The 25,673-nt window shown below is 48.1% G+C and overlaps 1 long non-coding RNA gene across 1 annotated transcript in view; it reads right to left on the bottom strand.

Annotated features, from left to right (window-relative positions):
- Window positions 1-105: 105 nt before the first annotated feature.
- Window positions 106-25,673, bottom strand: part of LOC135362288 (uncharacterized) — a 75,078-nt gene continuing 49,510 nt past the window's right edge. The window contains exon 3 of the long non-coding RNA XR_010406808.1: window positions 106-796. This is a non-coding gene — a long non-coding RNA (uncharacterized LOC135362288). The remainder of the gene's footprint in view (window positions 797-25,673) is intronic.

Raw genomic sequence — 25,673 nt, 5'->3', positions numbered from 1 at the left:
GGCTGCCTGGTCAACATTGCACACTCTTCTGATAATGACAAGGATCAATGTCACCCCAAAGTCTACAAATGAGTTGCAGAAGAGTTTTAAATAGTAGGAAATCCATGTTGGGTAAGGTCATGGTGCAGACGAAGGGGAAACACCCACAGTTGCTGTGGGAGAGAAGGAAGCTGTTATGCCCAGTGGCCAAGGCCTGATGCAGAGCAAAGCATAACCCCCAATCAGGCCAGACTTTTGGCAGGATATGGCTCACCCTGCTGGTCCTTTGGCTGAAAGGGGCAGTCTGGCTTTTCTAGACTTTGGCCAAGCAAGTTTAAGGCTCAGACAGGACTAAGGTAGGGGGGAATGTATGTGGATGCTTTCTTTTATGCCTATTTCCCTCTGGCCTGGGTAAGACAGCAAAGTGTTTCATTGAGAGGACTCAGCCAAAGGCAGCTAACATGCAAAATCGACCGAATGACTATGCAAATATTTTTACTCCTCTCCCCAACACACAGCCTCCTGGAGCTGAGCTCCATTCCTAATTAGTTGAGTACCTGATGGAAGCAAAATTAGTGAATTTGGTAGGGGAGACGGAGGACACAGCCCACAGTGAAGCAGGTAGTAGGGTTTTAGGACCAGGCAAGGCAGAGGGGAATGGGTTTTCAGCACAGTGTAGATGGGGCAAAAGTGCCAACTTCAATAGCTAGGAGGAGGATCTGGAATCACTGTCGCTGCTACTTGGAAGACACAATCCTCATACAACATCTTCTTCTTGAATACTCAGATTCCACATGCATCCTCCACGGGCCCAGCTCTGGCAATACAAAGTTTCGTATGAAGAAATATTTCACCATAAAGACACTTCTGTTTTAAGTGAACTGATATTTAGAAATAGATTTTTCTTTCTTTTTGTCAGAAATCAGGGTTCAACATTCCAGCCCAGCAATGGGACATTATTGCCCACAATTACATTTCATTGAAAAAAAAAAAAGGATCATATTTACCTGTTCTGCTCTGTCTCTGGTTCTAAAAGCTAGCTAGGATGGCCAGTGTGCTTGTGGGAGGGGCGGGGGGCAGAATTTTGAGGGCTGGTGCAGAGAGCCGGGGCTGGGAGTGCCCTAGCCATGTGGCCTCAGGCTCGTCTTAGTTTCCCCATCTGTAAAATGGGGACACTAGCCTCTGCCTGGGCTGCTGGAAGCAGGACAGGAGGTCTGGGCTGGGCCAGCTCTCCAGGGCCCTCGGCAAAAGAAACATTAACATTGCTTTTGAACAATGTCAAATGTTGCATAAGGAGGGTAGCTTGCTTATCACAGGGCCTCATTTTGGCTTCCTGGAGCAATCTTACTGTGGCATTTTAGCAGCCGGAGAGGGAACACCCTTCCCACCGGCCGCCACCTCAGTGCTGGGCGGTGACTCATGGCGCTGGCAAGGCGCGTGGGTGGGAAACCACTTAGGCATCACCATGGAATCTGACAGATTTGCCCCGTGGAGCTGCTCTGTAAAGAAAGGGGAAGAAGGGGCCCCTTCTCCTCCTGCAAGGTGAGTGGTGTGTGGTGGGAACAGCTTTCATCAGCTGAACCCCCTCACTGTCAACGTGGCTGAAGGCAGAAAGCCTAAATCATGTCCTGGCATAGGCTTCTGGGGTTGGGGGGCAAACCCCACCTTGTGGGTGCTGCCCCTCGCCAACAGGTTCTAGGACTCTTCAAATACTTAATGTTGGAAAAGCAATGCCAAACTTCTCATTTTTGAGGCTGTCTATGTGCTAGGCCTTCTACCAAACCTTTCATGTGCTGTGCTTCATTCGATCCTCAGAACTACCTGTTCTTAGGCCCATTTTACAGATGAAGAAACAGAGGCTGGAGGCAGGTCGTAAGCTGCCCAAGGCAGAGCGGGGATTCCAACAAGATCTGTTTTCAGTGCTCTGAAATGTGTCATGAGACCTCCAAACTGTTGTTTTGGGCACGTGAGAAGCAGACAAATGTGCTGGGGGCAGGACAGCTCAGGGCAGTGGTGCTCATTCTCAGCAGCTGCTATTTTTAAAAAGAACTTTCTATGTGTCGTCTCATGTACTTTTCACAATGGTTCTATGAAGCAGGAGCTAACATTTCTGTTTCACAGGTGGGAAGGCGGAGGCTGAGCTACTTCCCAAGGGCATCTGGCCAGCCGCCCTCTATGCCTTCTGGCCTCTAGCTCCACATCTGTGCAATGGGGAGATATGAGAATCACCATGCCCATGATGGCAGGGTTAAGTGTGGTAACAGAAGGGAAATGCTTTAGAAGCTGCAAGATGCCACCTGAATACTAAGGAGTATTATTATTTATGAAAATAGCTTCGTGGGGAGAGTCCAAATTGAGACTGAGAAGTACAAGGTTCTGGATTCAATCCTAGATCTGCCGGGTGCTTACACGGCATTCTTCCCTGGACTGGAAGCTCCCCAGGGCAGGGATCGTGGCTGGTTTGTCTCAGTTTCCCCAGCTCCAAGCTTGGCACAGAAAGAGTCCTTGAAAATCTTGGCTGAACTATGCAGGATTAATTCAGGACAGGGGAAGAGGGTGGAGTGGAAGTGAAGTAGAATCGAGGGCTAGAAGTGGCTTTAGGGAGATCAGAAAATTGATCTTCCAAATGGGGACACTTTTGAGAATGAAAAGGATCACTTTTAATAGTCATGATATTAAATATCATGGCCAGGAGAGCCAGGACTGTTCTGGGCCAACCAGGGCATAGGGTCACCCTATTTGGTAATCATCTAGTCTGACCTCCATATTGTGAGGGAAACTGAGTCCCAGAAAGAGGCATGGAGCTGGGATGGACTGAGCCCAGGGCTCCTGGCTTCCCACAGGCCTGCTTTTATAAGAGCCAGAACAGCAGCTCTGAGTGGGTGGAGCCTGCAGCTCTCTGGAAGGAATTGGGCGTTATCGATATAAAGTTTCTGTTGGGTAAATATCAACACTTCTGGGCTGGTTACTAAGGGCCTGAGCAGTTGCTAAGCGGCCGGATGACCTCATGAGGGGCTATTGTTCAGTACTCAATAGGCATCCTTGAGTGACACTGCCCAACTCCCAAATCCCAGGGGCCCCTGGAGTTTTGTGAAAAGAAGCCAAAGATTATAACGCAGGAGCAGTTGACAGACCCACATTTGTTTTCTCGGGATAGGGCATGGGGGGGGCTGCAGCCTTTCAGAGCAAAGCACAAGAAGGCCTGAGCACCCAGTGAGAGCTGTCAGCTGACAGTTACTAGCGACAGAAACACCCCAGGAATAAAGCATTAACCCCATGTACAGTGCCTGACCCTCTGTAATCCACTTGAACACACACATCCTGGTTTGTCTTCAAAGCAGTTGTCTGTCCAGTGTGGGGGTCATAATGATCACCCCCACTTCAAAATACAGGAAGCTGAGGTCCAAGGAGAAGAAACAGCTTGCCCAAAACCTCCCTAAAACCTCTTATATTTCCAGGGTGGTGGGCAGAACAATGGCCACCCACGGACATCCGTGGAGCCTGTGAATGTTAGGTTACATGGAAAGGGGAAGGTGAAGGTTGCCATCCACGGACCGTGAGATGGGAGAAGATCCTGGATGATCTGGGGGACCCCCATGTCATCACAAGGGTCCTTACAAGTGGGGAAGGGAGGCAGAGGGGTCAGTATGCCAGTGACGTGATGTGAGAAAGCCAATGCCGGCTTGAATGTGGACAAAGGACGCACGAGGAATATGGCAGCCTTAAGAAGCTAGAAAAGAGAAGGAATCACGTTCTCCATGAGAGCCTCCAGAGGGGAATGCAGGCCTGCCTTGATGTTAGCCCAGTCGACCTACACCGACTTCTGACCTCGAGAACTGTCAGCTGGTTAATTTTAAGCTACTTGCTTTGTGGTAATTCGCTGTTGCAGCAATAGGGGAAAAAAAAAAGCCCCAGAGTTAGAAATCTGAAAGGTCTGAGCCAGAAGGGGGGCCCTGGGGATCGTTTAGCTCCTGGTAGTTAAGGAAACAAGAGGCCCAGAGAAATGAAGCGATTTGCTCAGGGTCACAAAGCAAGGGACAGTGACAGAGACATCTGGATGTGGGTCAGACCTCCCCACGACCACTGAGACTCTCTGCCGAGGGGTGGAATCTTCTGGGCTAGTTCTCTGCTGATTTTCCACCAACCAGCCTGATCAGGGTCCTGGGCCCCAAACCGGGCCCCTCTGTCTTTCTTGGCCAGAGGCAGGCCAGTGGCCCATTTATGACAGGCAGGGGGCATTCTTCTATGTCCCACCACCAAACAAGGTGGTCTGGAGCTGGAACTCAGCCCATGGCTTTGGAGCCTCAGCTTCCTTCCTTGAAAATGGGCACAACGCCCTCCGCATCAAATGGTGGGAATATAATGTACAAGGAGAAGCCTGTGGCACCATGCCTGGCACATAGTAGGTACTCAAGGCCTACTCCTCCCTGTCTCTCAGTCAGACCCACGCCCTGCCCTGGGTCTCCCAAGGCTCTAACGCCTCAGCTTCCTTCTGAATTCAAGAGCCTCGTTCCCAGAAGTGTCTTAGCTTTGCCTGGCACACAGAAGGCACTTGATGAATGCTTTTGGAGTGGACCATGGACTCCATGCCTGAATGCTTCTCTCCCTCCCTTTACCCAGAAGGCTCCTACATGTCCATCAAGGTCCCACTCAAGGGCCCCCTCCTCCAGGCAGTCTCCCTGCCCCCAGTGTGCAAGCTCACATTCTGCTCTTCGCGCTAGGCTTCCCTGTGGTACCCTGGTTTTCATGTTTAGGGCCCAAGCCATGGCAGCAGACACACCTGGGCTCCAGTCCTGGCCCAGCCTGCATGATTCTGGGCCAGTTACACCTCTTCTCTTCTCTTCATCTCCCCTGTTCAGTGGGAATAACGACAGCACCTCCATTATGGGGTCGTTGGGAGAAGCACGTGAGATGGGGTGTGGGAAGGGCTTAGGGCCGTGATGGCACAGGGTGGGCATGCAGCAAATGGCAGTTACTTTCATTAAAATGGTTGTTGTTTTGTCAGATGGCAAAACAAAGTTCCCCAGGGCAGGGGTGCGTCTGACTCATCTCTCTGACAGGCCTCAGATCTTTACCGAGCACCTACTACATGCTAGGTTTTCCTCTAGCACTGAGAGAACAGAGGGGAACAAAGGCCGTGCCCCCATGAGCTGACTTTCTAGTGGCCGGGGAGATGGATGTTGAACCATCTACACAAATAAAAATAGGATGTTTAGGAGGGAATGGCTGTGATAAAGCACAGAAAGGCAGAGCAAGGAGCAGGGAGTGACGCGAGAGACTCTGTTCTGGACAAGGCGGCCAGGGAAATTTCAAGCCCCACGGGAGGGAGGAAATGGAGTGAGCTAGGCGCATGTATGTGGAAGAGCAATCCTGGGGAGGGGACAGACAGGGCAAATCCCTCAAGAGGGGAGGGTGCCCCGTGTGTCTGAGAAATAGCAAGGAGGTCACTGTGCAGCGTGTGTCCCAAAACATATGCAGAACCGAAATGCTGTTATGTTATTTATACATATTTAAATATGTCTATTTATTTATTCCTCCTTATTTTATTAATAGGATACTCCTATGCACTAAGCCTCTTCCACGTCCTGTGTCAGTGAATGCTCACAGCGACCTTCCAGAGCAGGTGCGCTTGTCTCCATTTTGCAGAAGCACACAATTAAGGCTCAGAGAGGTGAAGCGCTTTGCCCGTGGTCACACAGTGGGTGGGTGGCTAAGTCAGGACTTGATCCCAGGACTGTGTGATATTTCAGTTCCTACTTTTTCTCCTGGAATTGTCAGGCTAGGCATGGTACTCATGCTCCCCAATTCCTGCCCCTCCACCCTGAGTCAGCCCCAGCCCCTGGGGTGTGTATGTGTGTGGGGGATGACTTCCCTCCTTCCTTCCCTAGAACAGTATGTGTGGCCTCCCAGCCTGCCTCTGTTCTGAGACACACAGGTAAGCATGGGGCACAGGCCCCAGAGGTGGACATTGTGGGCTCTGGAACACAATTCCAGTTCCAGGGGCCCGGCAATGTTACCAGCAGAGGAGGTAAATGAAGATGCTGGAGGGCAGGCAGATGCTCGGGAAGTGCAAGCTTTTGAAGATTTATAAAAATGTGTCAGAAAAGTCGAACTGCTTTGCTGGTTCCACCCAAGTCTCTCACCATCTTTGCACTCTCTGGGCTGCCAGATGAGGCTGGATTCCCAGGGTGGTCATGCCTTAGCAGCGCAGTAAAGGAGGCAGGAGAACATACTAGTAGGAGAGCTGACGGAGGGGGTGGCAGAGTGAGCCCAGGAGAGACCAGGCTGCAGGGAGATGCAGGGCGGGAGGCGGCATCCCCAGGGTACAGGGCGCTGGAGCTGGCCTCACAGGGAGGGAGGAGACACAGACTGGACGCTGAGGTGGCCCCAAAGGCCACAGTCATTGAGGGCTGTGTTCAGGCAGAGAGATCAAACAGAAGTGGCTGGAATGGGCACGGTCCCAGAGGACGACATTCTATACCATGATTCTGTTCTTACCCTTCCTCCTGCCATCATTTACCTCAGTGGCAGAGCAAGGGGTCAAACCCAGATCTGTGTGAGGCCTATGCTGTTTCTACGTCAGCCTGCTAAGAACTGGGCGGTGGGTCCTTGTGGCGGCAGGATCGAGTGGTCGGGGAGGAGTGGAGACACGAAGGTCCAGCGGCTGGGCTAGGCATGCCCCAAAGCCGGGTGGCTATTGGGCTGCATCCTGGCTGAAGATGGTACTAAGGAGGCAACGTGGTGAGGGAGTAACATGAGGACATTTCTCTCCTATGCAGAAGTTGGAGGGACAGGGTCCTACTAAGCTAGCCAGCAGAATATAGTGTGCTGCCTGGCACAGGGATGCCTGGGGGGCCTCCACTGTTCTCTGTGCCTCCTCTTTTGAGTCAGAGCAGTCTGCATTGCCTTTGGGGAACTGCTCATCCCTGACTCTCAGACTTGGGGGGTTTGATGGGGCTGACCCAAACTGGGGCTTTGCAGTCCCCATGTAGTGACTGGCCCATGGATATGCATGTGACCTTTATACTGCTAAGAGTCAGCCTCAAGACTTTTGCTAAGGCTATAGGGAAAAGAGTGCTCTCTTTCTGCTGGCTGGCTGAGCTGGTACGATGGAAGCCTGAAGCTGCTGGGGGTCCACCTTTACCACCAAGGAAAGGATGCCAGAGGAGAAAACCAGCACAGGAAGAGGCAGAACTGAAAGATGGAGAGAGGAGAATAAGTTCTGATGATACTGTTCTAGCCCCTGGATCCAGCTGTCCCTGAAGCCTGATACCCTAGGACTTTTCAGTTATTCAAGCCAATAAATTCCTTTTGGGGCTTAAGCCAGTCTGAGTCACTTCCAACAGAAAGGCTCTTGACTTATATAGCTCATAACTTTCTTAGAACAAAAAAGGGAGAATGGAATTCAGAAAAAGAAAAAAAAAGAAAAAGGTAGATGAGGGGAGCAGGGAGAGAGAATTACTGTTTCATGGGTATAGACTTTCCATTTTGCAGGACGAGAAAGTTTCTGGAGATCTGTTGCACAAAAAGGTAAATATACTTAGCACTACTGAAGTGTACTCTTAAAAATGGTTAAAATGGTAAATCAAAAAAAAAAAAAAGATGGGTGAGAGGAGACAGCAGAACAAAAGGGGGAGGAGAGGAAAGAACGAGAGAGGACAGTAACAGAAGGAAGCCCTGCAGCCTCCAGGAGTGACGCCACCTGCTCCTCTCACCTACTCTGCTATTTTTATGTCGTGTGGCTCTCAAGGTAACTTCACACCTGTTATCCCTGCCCTTCAAGCACTAATTTGTTTTCCAACATTTTAGAAATGCTTTTCTTCCCTAAGAAACACTGCCTGCTTCTCCAGGTTGCTCATTTTTTTTGGGAAATGCCAGTTTCCCTGGGAAGAGTCATGTCAAACAACAGTAACCATTGACGGGTATGATGCTTTTGTTTACAAACACCTCCCCACACTGCATCTTATTGAGGCCTCTCAAAATCCTAGTGAGGTAGATGGCAAAGTTACCAGCCCATTTTACAGATGAGCACCTCCAGGGTGCAGACAGACACCATCAAGGTCGCCCAGCCTGGGATGCTGGGGCTTGCACCTAGGTCCTCAGACTTCCAATCCTGCTCTCCAAGAAGATCTGGTGGGGGGATGGGGTGGGGCAGGGTGGGAGCTTGCAGAGATTCTGCAGAACTCACGGGCTTCTCAAGATCCAGCCTGGGCTTGATCTGGAAGAACCTTCAAGCAAGCACCAGGCCCGCAAATGACATCTCCCCACGGATTCCCCCATGGGGGGCTCAGAGGACGAGTCCTGGGTATTCCATTTCCAAAGCAAAATGATTTAGAGATGCAGCAGGCAGTTCAAATGCTGGGAATCACTTAACACTCTTCCTTTCAAGTGTCCGCGCTGAGAGATTTGGTTTCCATTGTGGGAGGAGTCAAGTTGCTCCGATTTTGAGGGGCTGCTGGTAAGAACGGCCTGGCGTCTCCAAGCCTTTGATTAGGGTGCATTTAGCTCTGACTTCCCACACCTGAACAGCTGGTCTAGGCCCTTTCAAATCTACCAGGCAATTAAATTTTCACAAAAGGAAGTAGAAACTCCGGGGATAATGAGATGGGAGAAACTCAAAGGCAGCAGCTGGGCTTCCGAAGAAACCAGGGAAAACCACTGTGCGGTGGATGCCCTTATTAACAAGGTGTCGCGGGCAGACCCAAATGGGGGGCCTCAGGAGTGGGCACTCTGTGGTGGGAACCCTCAAAGCTTCCGGCAGTGGCTGGGAGAGCCAGGATCTGCTCTCCTCAGGGATGTGGTGTGGCAGGAGTTCAAGAGAGGGGATGTCTACCTGTGGTGTCTCACCTAGGCTCTCTGAGGCATTTGGAAAACCAAAGGAACTTCCCCATGGCCAGCCCTTCCAAGTGCCAGGCTTTCCCAGCTGGAAAGCACCGCCAACCTCCCATGGCCCCAACCGAGGCCCGTCCTTCTCTCCAGCCTGCTCCTCCTCCAGTCTTCGCCGTCTCAGGATATGGCTTCCCTAGCCAGTCAACTGCTGCCTGCCAACCCTTACCTGCTCCCACTTGGCCCACTGCCCAATCTTGCAGATTCCCCCTCTCTTACCGCTATGCCACCTCCCGTACATGGTCACCAACCTCATCAGTCCCCCAGCACTGTGTGTCTGGACAAATGCAGTACCTTCCACCTGGTCTCCTAGCTTCCACTCTTGCCCCCTATAGTCCACTCTGAAATAGAAGGGTCTTCTAGAAGCTGGATTCTTTCACAGGAAGCTTCAATCTTTCCCTGGCTTTCCTGCAGTTAGGGTCAAGTTCAAACTTCACACAGGTCCTGCAGGGCCCTGCCCTCCCTCCTCATAGCACCATTTCCTGGTCTCAAGGCTCCAACCACACTGGCCTTCCTTCAGTGTCCCCAGTGCACAAGAACGACTCCCACCTCAGGGCCTTTGCACATACTGCCCCCTCTGCCTGGACCAACTGCACCCTGCTTTCTTCCTGACAAATCTTTTTTTTTTTTCTTTTTAAAGATTTTATTTATTTATTTGCCAGAGAGAGTGAGAGAGAGAGAGAGAGGGAGAGCGAGCACAAGCCAGGGGAGCAACAGGCAGAGGAAGACGCAGGCTCCCCACCAAGCAGGGAGCCCAATGCAGGACTCGATCCCAGGACCCTGACATCATAACTTGAGCCGAAGGCAGACACTTAACCAACTGAGCCACCCAGGTGTCCCACTTCCTTACGAATCTGTCTGATCATCCAGGTCCCACTGTGCTCACATAGCATTCTATACACATCTCCCATAGTGCTTACCTGACATGGAAATTGTGCAGTTATCGGTGTGATGATTTGTTTGATTCTTGTCTCCCTCACTAGGCTGAGAGCTCCTGGGAGCAGAGAGCATTTGTCCTGTGTACAGCTATAATCTCAGAGCCTAAGGCTGCGCCCAGCATACAGTCGGTGCTCAGCTGATAGGGTGAACGAGTGACAGGGAGAAGTCAGCTGGTCTACAGAGCCTGGCCAGAGTGGGGCATGGCAGTGACTGCTTTTCATGTCCTACATGCTAAGTGTTGTATGGCATCATAGTGGTTAACTCACCAGGAGCCTCCTGACATTTATATAAGCAAATATCTGTAGTGTCTGGCACATGATCAGAACATGTCAGCTGGTAGTATCACTAACCCCATTTTTACAGATGAAGAAGCTGAGGCTCGGAGAGGTGAAGTAACCTGCCTGAGGTCACACAGATAGCGAGTGGCCGAGTCGCAATATGAGCCCTTTCTGACTGTAAAATTGCTGCATTTAACTGTCAAGCCATCCTGCCTCTCCAGGAGCATCTCACATAAAAGCTGCACCCTTGTTCATTTCTAGAACATGTTTTCATGAGAGGCTAAACAAAAGACATCCCCATACTTAGGGAACTCAGAATCTGAGGTGGGTGGGTGGGTGAGGTTCACCAACACATAAACAGTCCTAACACTACATCCTGGGAGGTATTATAATACTCTTGAGTGCTTGAGTGCTGGGGACAGAAGTCTTTATGGAAGAAAGATCATTTGAGCCACATCTTGGGATTTCTACCAGGGACCAGCACCCATGAGAGGGTGTTCCGGGCTGGAGGGACAGCAGGAGCGGAGGCATGGTGGTATGATGGGGATGGTGAGTAGTTTGGCATGGCTGAGGGGTTAGGCATGAGCTGGAGCGTGGGTGGCAGAGTGAGATGCTGTTCTCCGTCTCCTACCTCATATGATCTCATGATGAGCTTCCCCCACTGCGGTAGGGGTGCTGCCCCATTTTCCTTTCCAGTCCATAGAACCTCTCCTGCTTGGTCTTGGGGAAGGAGGGAAGACCTGGCAGGCAACAATGGCTGGATATCTGATTCCCTGGGTCACCTCTTGCCCTCTCCCGCCACCAGCCCTTCTCAATCTCCAGTCCCTAATCTCTTCTCAGGAACCCCAGTCCCATCTAATCTATCTTCTCCCTTCAGTAAGAGTAGGAAGGTCTGTGGTTCAGCATGGTCATTGAATTGGTACCAGTGTGAGATAAATACTCAAGAATCAGTCAAACATGTGGGTACTAGGATATTCATTGTAACAATTTCTGACAGAGAAAAACTGGAAAAAACCAAATACCCATCATCACAGATTAATTAAATAAATTATGGAATACCCATCCATACATTCTATAATGAATATGCTTTTTTTTGCATTAGGTATGGCTGCAATTACATATGTATGCATAATAAACCCGGTTTCCCTCTGCTTTGGCTTCTGGTAAACCCAAAACCAAATATGAGGCGTACGTGCTGTGAACTAACCTTCCAATGCTTCCATCTTATCCTCCTACCATTATTTTCTGATTTTCTAGTTTGTTCCTCTTCTATGTTGTTGCACTGTACAAAAGGCTGGTGCAAATACTTTCTTTTCTTTTGATTGTTAGAGTAGTGATGATACACGCACCTTATATTGAGTGTTGGCTATGGCTCAACATGAAGCCAAGAACTATTTCATCCAAATCTCACATCAACCCATGAGGAAGAGATAGTCATCCACCACTCTACAGATGGAGACACTGAATCCGGAGAGGTTAAGTAATTTTTGCAATGCCAACTGCTTAGGGATGGCTACATCAGGGCTAAGGGTCAGTTTTGCCTGACCCCGGGATCTGGAGTCCAAACCACTCTTCCACACTACATCCTGATAAACCAGTAATCCAATCACGCCCCCATGGAGCTACTCTGACCCTCATTGTTTGGGTGGCCATCTTATGTGGCTTCCCCCCTTCTACTCTCATAGGCGAGATGCCCAAGCATTGCTGGTTTGGGGTTGACCATGCAAAGTCTGAGAATTAAAGCCTCCTTGGGCCTGGGAGGCCCCCCAGGTTGTCCTGACAAGGATGCAGGAAATACAGGGGTGGCAGGGACCACACAGGGCATCCAGGCCAAACTCCTTCTGTCTCTAGGAGATTTCTGGATCTTGATAAGTGATTATCGGGCTTTCACTTGCACACCTTTTGTAAAAGGGAGTTCACCATCTACGAAGGCAGCCTCTCTACATTGGCTGGCTCAGACTGTTTGGAAATCTTTTCATTATACTGAAATTTGCCTCCCTGTAACCAGAGGATCATTAACAACAACAATGAATGAGAAAAACCAGGCCACTGTGTCAGCCACCTTGGTATGATTATCTCACTTAATCCCTGCAAACAATTCTCCAAGGGTAGTATTAGCATTCTCATTTTGCAAACGAGGAAACTGAAGCTCAGAGAGGCTAAGCAACTTGTTCATGGACACACAACTCCTAAGTAGTGGAGGCAAATTTAGAATCAAGTCTGTTTATGCTTCTTAAAAAAAGAATACAGAAGAGATTTTATTGATAGGGTAGGCTATAGAGGTCACTATTCTTGTTTTTTTTAACTGAAATATACTTGACATACTACATCCTGTTCATTTTAGGTGTACGTCATAGTGATTTGATATTTTTATATATTACGAAACGATCCCCATGTTAAGTCCAGTTGCCACTAGTGTGCTTATGCTTTGACTTCCACCTGTGAAGCCCAGTTCCAAGCATGGAAGCCACAGCAAACAAGCCCACACTTCTCACCATCGTGGTCCTTCATATACCTGGAGGCTAATCAGTTCTGTCTCCTGGACAGGGGAGATATGGTAAGGCAGGGGCAGGTGGAAAGTCAGGAATGGATAGAGGGGGGTAAGCAGGAGTTATAGGAAATGACACACAAGCCCCACAGGGAATATGATTCTGTAGGGCTGCCACTCTGGAAACTTCCCCCAAACCCTGGTGAGAAGGACGTGCCAAGGATATAGCCAGATCTCCATTCCAAATCTAGCCCCGGCTCTGAGGCTTGCAATCTTGACCCTGCCAGCTAGGGCCAAATGCATTTGTCCATTTGGAACAGACTCATGCTCACCAAACTCTTAAGGGCTGATTAAAAATACCCATGGAGTGGCAGCAACGTTTTTGCTGTTGCTAATCCCTGGGTTGCCTCTCTGTTCTTTAAGTGGCTTCAGTTCTTCTATCACCATGAAACTCCCTGCATTAAGTTCCCTCTGTCTGAAGTACCTGGAGTGGCTTCTTTTGCTCCTATTGGCTTCCTGCACCTGCAGGCCCACACCTGAGCTAAGTTGGCCCCATGAGTGGGCTGTTAGGCCAACAGCCCCTCTCTTTCTCCTCCACAATGGGAGGCATGTCTTGCTGACATCCTTCTGCCTTCCACTCAACCTTGGGTCTAGGCTGATCTTATTGCCCTCTTCTCCTAAAACATTCCCCACCCCCAACCCTGCCACACCCAGCTTCTAGAGTGGAAGACTTTCCATTTTGTAATTGCCTCTACATGGCCTGTTGGGTGGGCTTCCCTAAAACCTGGCCAATACATTGCTGGGTGAATTGTCTTTCTAAACTCAACTGATGGTGTAATTGCCAGCCTTAAACAATATCCTTTACCAGCCCCTGGTTGCCTGAGGATGAAGTCCAGGCTCCTGTGGCATTTACAACCGGTCCCTGATTTTCTTCTCCAGTTTCAGCCCAGTGGGGTAGTAGTGATTTAGACAGACCTGGGTTCAAATCTTGGCTTCACCTATTCCTAGCTGGTGATCTGGGCAAATTATTTCATCAAATGTAATGCAGTGATTAAGAGAATGGGCTCTGGAGTCAGACTGCATGTGTTCCAATCCTACAGTCTAGCTGTGTGACCTTGTCCAAGTGAGTAAACCCCTCTGTGCCTCACCTTTCACCTTCCCTCATTTCATCCATCCATCCTTCCACCTAACCACCCACTCACCTGTCCATCCACCCACCCACTTTCCTATCTGTTCATCCATCCACCCATCCATCTGTGACCATCCCCTTAATGTGTCTGTCTATCTGTCAGTTATCAGCTCACCATCTGTCTGTGTACCTACCCTCCCATTCATCTGCCCATTTGTCCACTTATACTCTTATCCATCCATCCATTACCCACCCACTCAACTGTTTGTCCAACTACCATGTCTATCCATCTACTCGCCTCTCCGTCTGTGCACCCACCTGCCCATCCATCTGTCCACCCACTTGTCTGTCCACCCAAATGCCCATCATTCATTATCTGTCAACACCTACTATTCACCTGCTAGTTCAGTGGGAGAACCAAGTTAAACAGATGACTTCAGAGGTCTGGAGTAAAAGCTCATACTCATGCTTATATCTCAGGTCCCAGCTAATAAGGGGCAGGTCAGCACCCAGAGTCCCATTTCAGTCCACTAGGCCAGTGGTTCCTGGTCCTGCCTTATCCAGTACCCCTTTTACTATCTAGAAGGCAAATTCATAGATAACATAACCTACCAATACACATAACTATAAAGAGGCCTATAACATTCCCACTGTGATAGGAGAAATGAAAGGAAATTCATCTGTAACAACGCAACAGACATTTCCATGTTGCCCTGCCTGGGCATGGTGACACCAGAAGACATAATGAAGCAGTCAGATGATGGGTCCTACTTGGGGTGAAAAATTTGGATGAGGAAGACAATGTTCAACTGAGAACTGTCAACTCTTTTTTTACATTTTGAAGTGAGGGCTAAATAAATATATTCATAGATAGACACTGAATCACTGGAAATGTGACAGCTACTAAGGAAGACAGGGCTGCTGTATCGATATCTCAAATACCATGGGTGATGTTGCTGGCCTGGAGTTTGAAAAAGGGGACAGTTCTTGGTGAAGTTATGAACAAAATGAAGTAGTTTTCCCCTGATTTACTTAGTAGTTTCATTGCTGGAAATTCCAGCATATATTAAGTGTCAATATGTAACCCAGAGTGAGGTTCTGGCTTAGACATGAACAAACTGCCATCAATGTCCAATAAGACATCCAACGCTGTGTCAGACTCAGGACAGGTCTTCGATGTGCACCGTCTAGAACACCCCTGATCTTCACTCACAAAGGCCAGCAGCACCCTCCCCCCGCTGCCGGCATTGTGACAACCCAGACCCACTGCCCCCTCACAGCCAGACTGAGCCCCCTCCTTCCAAGCTGGTTCCTCCCAGCTGGAGTCTGACGGGGCCAGGGAACCAAGGTTTATTCTGCCACCTATGAGACTTCATCTTAGCCACAGCCAATCCAAGTCCACTGAAGTACAAAATGCCCTTTTGGAATTTATGGCCATGTATTGCAGCAAAAGTAGATTTGCAACTGGATGTCCCAAAGCCAGTCTCAGCTGGGTGACCTTGGGGAAGTCTATTGACCTCTCTGAGCCTCAGTTTCTAGAATCACCAAATGGAATAATAACATTTCCTATGTTAGGAAGAGGTCAGATCAAATGTACATTTGCTAATCCTAATTTTTTTCTTGCTGACAGAGGAGGCCCAGAGGTGGGAGAAGGCCCCGGAACCCACCAGGCTGGCTTTGCAATTCAATAGCCCCGCTTATAAGCTATGTGGCCTCAGGCAAGATGCATGACTTCTCTGGGTCTGTTTCCTCACCTGTAAAATGCAGATGACTACAGGGGCTGCTTTACAAGATAGATGTGAGATTTTCATGAGAAAACTCATTCAACATCTTTGCAGAGGTGCTTCAGCCCGAGCAAGCCCCATTAAATGTTAGCTATATTATTGTTATTATTATGAATATGAGGAATATGTGCTGGGCTTGGGGAATGGGAACTGGTGATAGAAAACAATGACCAGACTGGGCCCACCCTGCAGGCCCAGACTGTGTTTTATCCCTGGCACCTGGTAGGTGCTCAGGGAATGAATGAATGAATGGTTACTGGGTTCCTGGCGAGAATCAATGAGCTGTCAGACTGTACCTGTAGGGTCAGTGAGGAGGGGGTGGATTGTGTGAAGTGGGGGAGCACTGACTGCCTTCTGAGAAGGGCTAAGACACTATCTCCTATTTGGCCAACTCCAAAAATGGACCACTGCTCCCCAGGTGAACCAGAGGCAAGATGAAGAGGCCCATTGTTGCTGGGGCCAGGCTCTGCCCCTCAGGGGCTCATGGAGAACCAAGGAGGGTGGGCTTGGCCCTCTGTGGGGGGTTGGGGGCCCAAGGCTTGGGCCATGGCCCCAATGGTGCAGCTGCAGAGCTCTGGCTGAATGAAAAACAGCCCTCTTGCCCTTGAGCAGCCTACAGAGGGGAGACTGGGAAGGGTGGTGGGTGCTTTCCTGGACGACACTACCAGAGCTAAGCCAGCCCGTTCCCACCTTTCCTCTGCCCACACTCCAAAAGCACGCTTGTCAGGAGATGTTCAAAGCAGGCCAGGCTTTCCAGGCCTCTGGAAAAATCAGGAGATAAGGGCGGCTTATGGTGTGAAATCCACACACTTGACATTCAAAGAAAGAAAAAGCTCAGAGAGAGCCTAAAATTTCCCAGATCTAAAGAGACACAGGTTCAGGTGGCTGGAACTCAGGGGAATTTTGCCTCCCACACCTCAGTTCTGATGGTTGAACAATCAGTTTACAACCGGCTATTTTTGGCTCCCACTGCTTCAGAAACATCCTTTTGGAAGCAAGGCCTCTGGGAGCCATTGCCTCCTGTTTGGTTTGAGAATCATGCGTGACTTCCCTGATAAGATCAGGCAACATCCTCTAATAGCTGCCCAAATGATTCTTGGAACACATTCCCAGCCTTGGCCATTCTTTCCAAGCCCTAAAACAATCTCTTCGCATTTGTGTGGTTCCCGCTTTTCCGAATGCAGATACATAGCCTTGGTTTTCCATGTTTCATTTTCCCTGCCTCATTTTTATTTGAACAATAGACAAGCAAACTAAAAACCTACCAGCTGACCAGTGTGGGGGGGGGGGGGGGAAAGAGATTTACTCACAACAGGAATAAACAATCAGGCCAGGGGAGCCTGGGTGGCTCAGTCAGTTAAGCGGCTGCCTTCGGCTCAGGTCATGATCCCAGGGCCCTGGGATCGAGTCCCATGTCGGGCTCCCTGCTCATCGGGGAGCCTGTTTCTCCCTCTCCCTCCACCTGCCGCTTTCCCTACTTGTGCTCTCTCTCTCTCTCTGTCAAATAAATAAATAAAATCTTTAAAAACAAAAAAAACAACAAAAAAAACCAATCAAGCCAAATATAGCTACGGCCACTTCTATCTGCAGAGTCCTTCCTATCTCAGCAGAGCTTCCTGTTCGTTGCCTCCAGTTACCTCTGTGATGAGGCATTGATTTCCTCTTTCTTCAGATGAAGAAACTCTGGCTCAGAGTTTCTTCTGAGTTACCGGAGCTCACACTCAGGGAACATCAGAGCCAGATATCAAATCCTTATGTGGCTCCCAAACCCACACTCCACCCAAGAGTAATAGTGACAAAGGTGACAGTTATGAAAACAAAAGCTACTCTTTACTGAGCGCCTATTATGCGCAAGGCGCTGTCCTGGTTGCACAGGAGATATATTTTCATTGCTCCATTCCTCACTCACACCCTACTTGGAAGAATGCACCCTATTTTGCAGGCTGGGAGACTGACGTCTGGAGGGAGGAGGTGGCTTGCCCTGGGTCCCACATGAGGAAGTTACAGAAATAGGACTTGACTCCTTTCCCTTTGCAGATGCTTTTAGAGGGCACCCCAACAGTTGTTCTTATTTTAGTAATTATGAATTATTTTTACAAACCAGAAAAAAATAACTAGAAAATAAACCTTCGCCTCCTGGATATTATTCCTTATGACAAAGCTAAGGATAATAGTTAAGTGATGGACGTGAGTGAATTCAAGGAAAACTATTAAGCTGAGCCATTCAGAGCCTCAAGGAGTGTTTGAACTAGAAGGGGCTCAGGCCTTTGGGTGACAGTGGATGATGTGAGGCCCAAGAAGAGAAGGGTCCTGCCAAGGGTAGGCAAAACTCCAGGCTGGTAGGGTTGAGAGCACAGACTACTCTTTATATCTCCTGGGGCTGCCTCTACCTATGAACACAGACTGGGGCACTTGGTTGGCCAAAGGACTTTGGAGAATTTCTAGGAGGAGAAAGAGAGGAAGTGAAATTGGGAAGCTAACCTGGTGGTCTATTGGGAGCCACTGTATGGCTTATCTGGACCATAGGAAGAATGTTTAAAATCTAGCTTTGTCCATCACATTGTCCCTGGGATACTTGTCATTTACTTTGGCCTGGTGTCTTAACCCCTTCCTCTATTTGAGTAGCTTCCCACCTTCTGGACTCAGAGCCCACCTTCCCACTCAAGAAACTGAAAATGTGTGTGCTGGTCCACTGCCTTTACTGTGCAGGGTCAGACATGTGACCAGATGCAACACCCCAGACTTGGCATTAGGAGTTATTGAGTACACAGGCAGTGACTGGAGGAATGGGGTCTTCCCCAGGATGGTTCCAAGGAAGAGTATGGGGCCTCGATTCTGGTCAAGCAGCCCTGAGCCTGAGTCCCCTGTCTTTGCTGAAAGTTCCTACAAAGGCCCAATGTGCTTTGAATTAATTTTTCAAATCATCTAAGCTCAATCTCTGTTGTTTACAGTCTAAAATCCAGTCAGATCCAGCACTCTGTGGGTTACTTGCCCAGGAGCATTTACAATTAAAATAGGACGCCCTATGGAAAGAGGTTAGTGATAACTTCCACCAAGAGGTAGCTCGTTATGGGGGAAAGAACAGAAACACAGGGATCAAAGGGACCCAAGTTCGGTACCATTGTTATGCAAATCGTGCCATTTTGGGAAAGTTGCTTGTATTAGTTTTCTATTGCTACCATAACAAACTACCACAAATTTAGTGGCTTTAAAACAATGCAAATTTATCATCCCATAGTTCTGTAGGTCGGAATTCCAACATGGGTCTCAATGGGCTAAAAGCAAGGTGTTGGCAGGGCTGTGTTCTTCTCTGGAGGCTCTCGGGGAAAATGTTTCTTTGCTTTTTCCAGCTTCTAGAGGTGGTCTGCATTCCTTGGCCAATGCTCCCTTTTTCCATCTTCAAAGCTAGCAAATGTCACCTCTCTCTGACTCTCTTTCCATCATCACAGCTCTCTCTGACACAGCTAGGAGAGGTTCTCTACTTTTAAGGGACTCATGTGATTAGATTGGGGCCACCTGGATAATCCAGAATAATCTCCTCACTTCAAGTTCCGTAACCTTAGTCACATTTGTAAAGTCTCTTTTGCCATGTGAGGTAATATAGTCACAGGTTTTGGGGAATAGGATGTGGATTTAGGGACCATTATTTTGTCTACAACAGGTTGCCTTGTGGCCCATTGAGATTTGTGTCCATCCCACATGCAAAATACATTCACTCTATCCTGTGTTCCCCCAGATTCTCATCCTGGACAGCATCAACTTGAAGTTCAAAATCTCATCTCAAGCTCATCAGCTCCAAAGTCTCAAATGTCATCAGCTAAATCACATAAATTGGGGTGGGTCTCTGGGTAAAATCCATCGGGGGGCACAATTCCAGAAACAAGTTATATGTTCCCTAAATATGATGATGAGACATAAGATAACAGTTATAGACATTCCTGTTCAAAACAATAGGAATGGAAGGAAAAGAAGAGTCACTGGTCCTAAGCAATTTTGAAATCCAGCCAGGCAAATTCCATTAGGTCTCAATGTCTGGGAATAATCCTCTGTGGCTCAGGGCTTTGCCCAGTGGGTTTGCCACTCCACCCTCTTAGTCCTCCTTCCTTCCTCATGAAAGGTAGCAGGTGTTTGCCGAAGAGTGGTTTTACCAGCCTGTGTCCTGTCAGTAGGATTTTTGGGATCTGACAGTCTACTTCATTTCATACTGTCTTTCAGGCCAAGTTGGCAGTATTTCTGCCAGTGTAACATTCTCAAGAACACTGTGGGTCTCTTGTTACGTCATGGGAACTCACTCCATTAGATAAGAGCCTCATCCACATATTTTTCCTAGATAATCTCTTAATTTTTGGCATTTGCTGAGGTGGCTGAGCAAGCACACCGTTAAGCTTCTGAGATACTCTGGGGTTTGATTGAGGGCATCTGTGACTCACACCTTTCATCTCTTCAAAGAGCATTTTGTGTGACTGAATACTTTGAACTTTTGATCTTTCTAAGGTATTAGCAGAAAGGTGTAGAGCTGTACACTCAGCCTTTTCTCTAGAGCATGATCTCCTGACAGCAAATGTTTTAATTTCAGCATCTTTTCCCAGTGAGATAGGTAGAGAACTGCCCAATTATCAGGTCCTGCTTCCCTTTTGTGTAACAGTTCTTCCTTCGAGTTTATCTCTTTCTTCTCACATTTTTCTATAAGTAGCAAGAGATCCCTACAGGCCATACCTCCAACATGTTTGGATATCTCAGCTAAATACCCACATTCATCATTTACAAGTTCTGCTTTCACAATCCTGTCATGATATCTGTTCCTACATAACAAGGATCCCATTCTTTCTAGTTTCTGATAACATGATCCTCATTTCCTCCTGAGCTTTCACTAGCAGGCCTTTTTATTTTATTTTTAATGATTTATTTATTTATTTTAGAGAGAGAGCACAAGAAAGAGCATGGGGGGCAGAGGGAAAGGAAGAGAATCTCAAGCAGACTGCACTGAGCACAGAGCCTGATGCGGGGCTCAATCTCATGACCCTGAGATCACTACCTGAGCTGAAGCCAAGTCGGCCGCTTAATTGACTGAGCCACCCAGGCACCCGTCCTTTTTAAAGGTTTTAAAATTTATTTTAGTAATCTCTACACTCCATGTGGGGCTCAAACTCATGACCCCAAGATCAAGAGTTGCGTGCTCTTCTGAGCCAGACAGGGGCCCCCCACTGGCAATGCCTTTAATGCCCCTATCTCAACCCACCATTTGTTGGTGATGCTCCTCGTTTCCTTCTGAGTCATCACTAACCAATTTGTTAATAACCATTTCTACTAACAGCATATTCAAGGAGACCTAGGGTTTTTCTATCATACTTCTGAAAATTCTTCCAGCCTCTGCCCACTGCTCAGTTCCAAAGCCACTCCACATGATTTGTTAAAGCAATGACCCACTCTAGGCACCAAGATCTACATTTTTTTTTCTGTTGCTGTCATAACAAAGTGCTTCAAATGACACAAAGGTACTAGCTCATAATTCTGTAGATCAAATTCTAACACAGGTCTCACTGGGCTCAAATAAAGGTGTCGGCAGGACTGCATTGTTCGCTGGAGGCACTAGAAGTGAATCAATTTTCTTGCCTTTTTCAGCTTTTGGAGGCAGTCTGCATTCCTTGGATCATTCCCCTTTCCTCCATCTTCATCAAAGCCAGCAAGGGTCACATCTCTCTGACCCTCTTTCCACCATCACAGCTTTCTCTGACCATAGCTAGGAAGGTGTCTCTACTCTTAAGGACTCATGTGATTAGATTGGGCCCACCTGGATAATCCAGGGTAATCATCCCATCTCAAATTCCTTCTTAATCTCATCTGCAAAGCATCTGTGGCCATGTAAGGTAATATATTGACAGGTTCCAGGGATTTGAGTGTTGACATCTTTGGGGGCTGTTGTTCTGTGTGCCACATTACCTAACTCTCTGAGCCTCAATTTTCTCATTTATAAAATGGGGATATTGACATTCCTCCCAGGATTGTCATGAGGATTGAATGAAAGAGCATTTGCCATTGAATGAATGTCATAAATGCAGGCCACACGCCAAACCTACTGACCCAGAATATGCATTTTAATCCTTAGGAGACTGAGATGCACAGCAAAGTTAGGGATACGCTGATGTTGGGAATTCCGTGTTGGACTGAGAATCTCATTCCCTGGACTCTAACCCTGCTTTGCCACTAATTCACTCCAAAATAAGGGGCCTGCTCAGGTATTATTCTCAAAGAGCACTTTCATCCAGGACATGGAACTAGACAGATTCCAAAGCTAACTACAATCTGACATTTTAGAACTGATGATTAAGGTGATAATGGTGACACTGTAGGCAGCAGCAACTGGATGAGTGGGAGGGATTTTCAGCAAGGAGAGCTTCCTGGCACCCCTCAAGTCACATCATTAAGGTGACCACCCACTGCCTAGCCATGAGGTCAACTTGGTCCATTGTTTGTGATTTAAGAAATCAGGGTATTCCCAGCAGGCTGGGATGGAGCTGCAGTGCGTCCTAGTTGTCCCACCTAAAACAATGAAATGGTTGTCATTTACCCAACTGATTTTCCCCCATAATTAAGGCAAAATTAAGAAGGTAGATCCCTCACGTTCTCTGGCCAAAATTATGTGAACACAAAGTCTGGCTTCTTGGTGGAGAGAATTACATGGAAACCCCCTGGCATATTGAACAATGAACTGGCACTGGTTGGCCCCCGTTGGAGTCCAGCCCAGTGCTTCATTGGCTGAGAGTCAAGGGCTTCCTGCCCCCTTCAAGGACAGACTGCTTTCCCCATGACTTCTCAGATCCTCAATATCTCACCATCTTGGCTTGTACCCGAAAGGTCCCTTCCTTCATCACGGCAGAGAGGCCCACTGTGCCCACCTGAGCCCACCCTGCTCCCTGGTCCTTAGTGAAGATAAATTCCCACTGTGATTATTGAGGCACATATGGAAGGCTGGGTTTAAATATAAAATTCTGGGTCAGTGAGCTGGCCTACTTCATTCTTTTCATCTATCCCAGGTCCTAAATGAAAAGAGAGAAATTTCTCCATGTTTCAGTTGCTCCAAGAGCCCATTCTGAAACTCTGGGGGTCGAGGAGGAGAAGGCATTCTGGCAGTTCTGCATGTCGTGGTTATCCCAAGTGAAAAGGAGAAGACTATTCCCACAGGGTCAATACCATCATCCTGGGGTTTTCCAGGCAGACCCTCTGAGATGGACAGAAGATGGGGAAGGCCCTTGCCCAAGGGCAGGAGGGCTGCCCAGTGGCCACAGGGACAAGACTAGCAGCAGGGATACCAGGGAGCGGGGCAGGTGACCTGTGGCCTCAGGCCCCATAGTCTGTGAGAGCCAGCTGTGCCACACAAGGCTCTCTGCCTAGGGTCTCTAGTGGCAGATGGCGTGGAAGAGGGACCCTGACATAGACGCAGAGGCCTGGGTGGTTTCCACGAAGTCCACATGAGCAAAGGAATGGACATGAGTGTGTGGCCAACAGTCTGGCAAGACGTGGGGGCCTGGAAGGAGGGGAATCAGATAAACTTGGCTAGGCCATTCAAGCTCAGCTCCCAGAAGCACTGAATTCCATGTTAAAAGCTCTGGATGGAGTTGTAAACTGTTGAAGAAAGCTGAGATCACTGTGGTGGTGGGGGGGCACCTTTACTGAAACCCTGGATTAACCCTTACCTAAAGGAAATGAGCATTGTGGGGCTCTACCTCTTCACCCAGCAGTGTCCTGTATGACTTCCCATGGCCTCCTAGCTAATCCTTAAACAATCCTTTGAGGTAAGAATTAGTTATTCCTACAGCGGAGTTATGGAAGATCATGTAATTGGCCCTCAATCTTGAGCTTGCCCTGAATTTAGCCTTTTGCTCAGTGACTTTGCAGTTACTCTCATTCAAGGAGTGCAGTCAGTTTCCCTGCCCCTGGCTTTGCATGTGGCCATGTAACTCACTTTGGCCAATAGAACAAGGTGTGCCACTCGGAATCTAGACCTTAACAGGTGTTGTAGGTTTCCAGTGCTTGTTACTGTATCTGGCTGAGGAGTTGTGGTTTTTTGTTACACAGCATCATTTACACCGCCACAGTTAACTGATACACAAGGATGGCAACAGACTATCTCACAGTGTTGTAGCGAGGATTCAATGAAAATAATCCACATAAAAAACCAGCTAAGAGTTTCAGTTTGGGAAGATGAAAAATTTCTGGAGATGGATGGTAGTCGTGGTTGCACAACAGCGGGAGCGTACTTAATGTCCCTGAACTTTACACTTAAACATGCTTAAAATGGTAAATTGGATGCTATGTATATTTTACCACAGTAAGAAAGAAAACCATACAAACAAAACACTTAGTGTCTGGCACATAGGCAGTGTTTGAGAAATGTTAGCCAGTATTAGAAGGCGGGGGAGGTGTGTGGTGAAACTGCTCTCCAACAACTCTACAAGAAGTGATCAGTGAAGGCCCCCAGGTGAATGGCTCTGGAGTGACTATGCCTGGTCTCTCTCTGCTCACCTCCTAAAAGAAGGGGCATCAACTCATTCATACTAACTGGCTGGATGGCATTTGCAGCAGTGACATAAGGAGAATAATGTTTAGCAGTGTCTAACTTCGGTTCCCTCACTGAGAGAAACTGAGGCTCAGAGATGCAACCTCAAGGTCACTTAGTAACTTTGTGGCAGATCTAAAACTGAAGCTAGGTCTCTTGACTCCTAGTCCAGTGTTCCTTCTATTCTGTCATAGACAGGCATTGTCTAATCACTAATGGTGAAATCTTAGGCACCTGCAGACAAGATTTGGGGAATCCTGGTGCATCTCAAACCATGTGAGCAAGACATCAACCAACACAAAAAGCAATTCCTGCTTGCAGTTTCCTTTGACACAGTGATGAAATAAAATGATACCCCCTCCTTTTTTTAATTAAGCTGAATATATTTCTGCATGGGATCTTTACTTCAGTTTTGGACAGGGTTAATTAAAAGAAAAAATACATATTAAAAGGCCAATTTGATTACTGCTACACATTAGTAATGCAATGAATAATTGATTGAATGTCTATGTTAATTGCTTCCTGAATCAGTGATTTTGCTGCTGAATACCAAAGAGCTGTTGCTATTTTGAAATTAGTAATAATTTCACCGCTCTGCTTCAGGATGGCAGAGCGTACCACATGAGTGTCCTCCTGGATTTAAACCCACCTCTATTTCCTCTTGGCTCCCTTTATCCTGACTTCTCCATTTCTTCCCTGGGTCACTGTATCACCCACTCCTGAGATCATGGAGTCTCAAACTTTGGTCTATATCAGACTCCAGGGGAGCTTGCTGAAATGCACAATCCTGCCCCCCAGGCTTTGTTCTGGCAGGCCTGGGAATCTGTATTGTTAACAAGCATTTTAGTAGCCGGGTTGGGGGTTTCCCTTCGAAAAAAGCTGGCTGAAGTAGAGATGCCCTATGAAGCGCCAAGTTCCAACCTCTGAGAGCAAGTGCTTCTTCTCACTGGGTTACAACCCTCTGGTTTTTTGCTGGTGGGTCTCCCTCCAGCCCAACTTATGTGAAATGAACCCATTACTGGTCTCCCTAACCTGCTTTTTCTCCAGAGCTTCCAGCTCAGCAAATATGGACTCTGCCCAGCCCTACTTACTCAAACCCAGAAGCCTCTTCTATTCCTTCCCCAAACACCCATTCAGCACCCAGATCCTACCTGTTTATTCCATTACAAATACTACTGAAATATTCATTTCTGTGACTTTAATACATTGTTTCCAAGACTTCTTTTTGTTCTCCCAATGGTCCTTTTATTGCCTTTCTGGATCACAGGATGGTCCCTTCTCTCTTTGAGATGTTAAGTACAGTGACTTTGGGAAGTTATCTTCTGCTTCCTGCGTCATCTCTATTTCCTCCCAGTTTTTTTTCCTCCTGTTTTGGTCTCTGTTTCCTTCAGATACCTGCTAAGCCTGGAGATCTGTTTTCCATTTAGGGGAGAAGCACTACACATCTGACGGGGAGCTCTGTGGGGGTGATCAGTGAAGGGTGGGCTTCACTGAAGTTGGCTAAGGTGGCCTGTGCACTGGGAGGCCCTAACATGGCAATGTTCTGTCCGTGAGTGTTTCTTTGGGGGCCTGTGAGTTTCTCTAGAGCAGAATCACCCAGTCCTCTGCCTGGGGGACCTGCCTGGCTGCAGGC

The sequence above is a fragment of the Mirounga angustirostris genome, unplaced genomic scaffold (assembly GCF_029215605.1).
Source record: "Mirounga angustirostris isolate CCGP_5_RB_7025 unplaced genomic scaffold, mMirAng1.0.hap1 SCAF_1, whole genome shotgun sequence".
NCBI classification, from domain to species: Eukaryota; Metazoa; Chordata; class Mammalia; order Carnivora; family Phocidae; genus Mirounga; species Mirounga angustirostris.
This window is presented reverse-complemented; position numbering and strand designations above follow the sequence as displayed.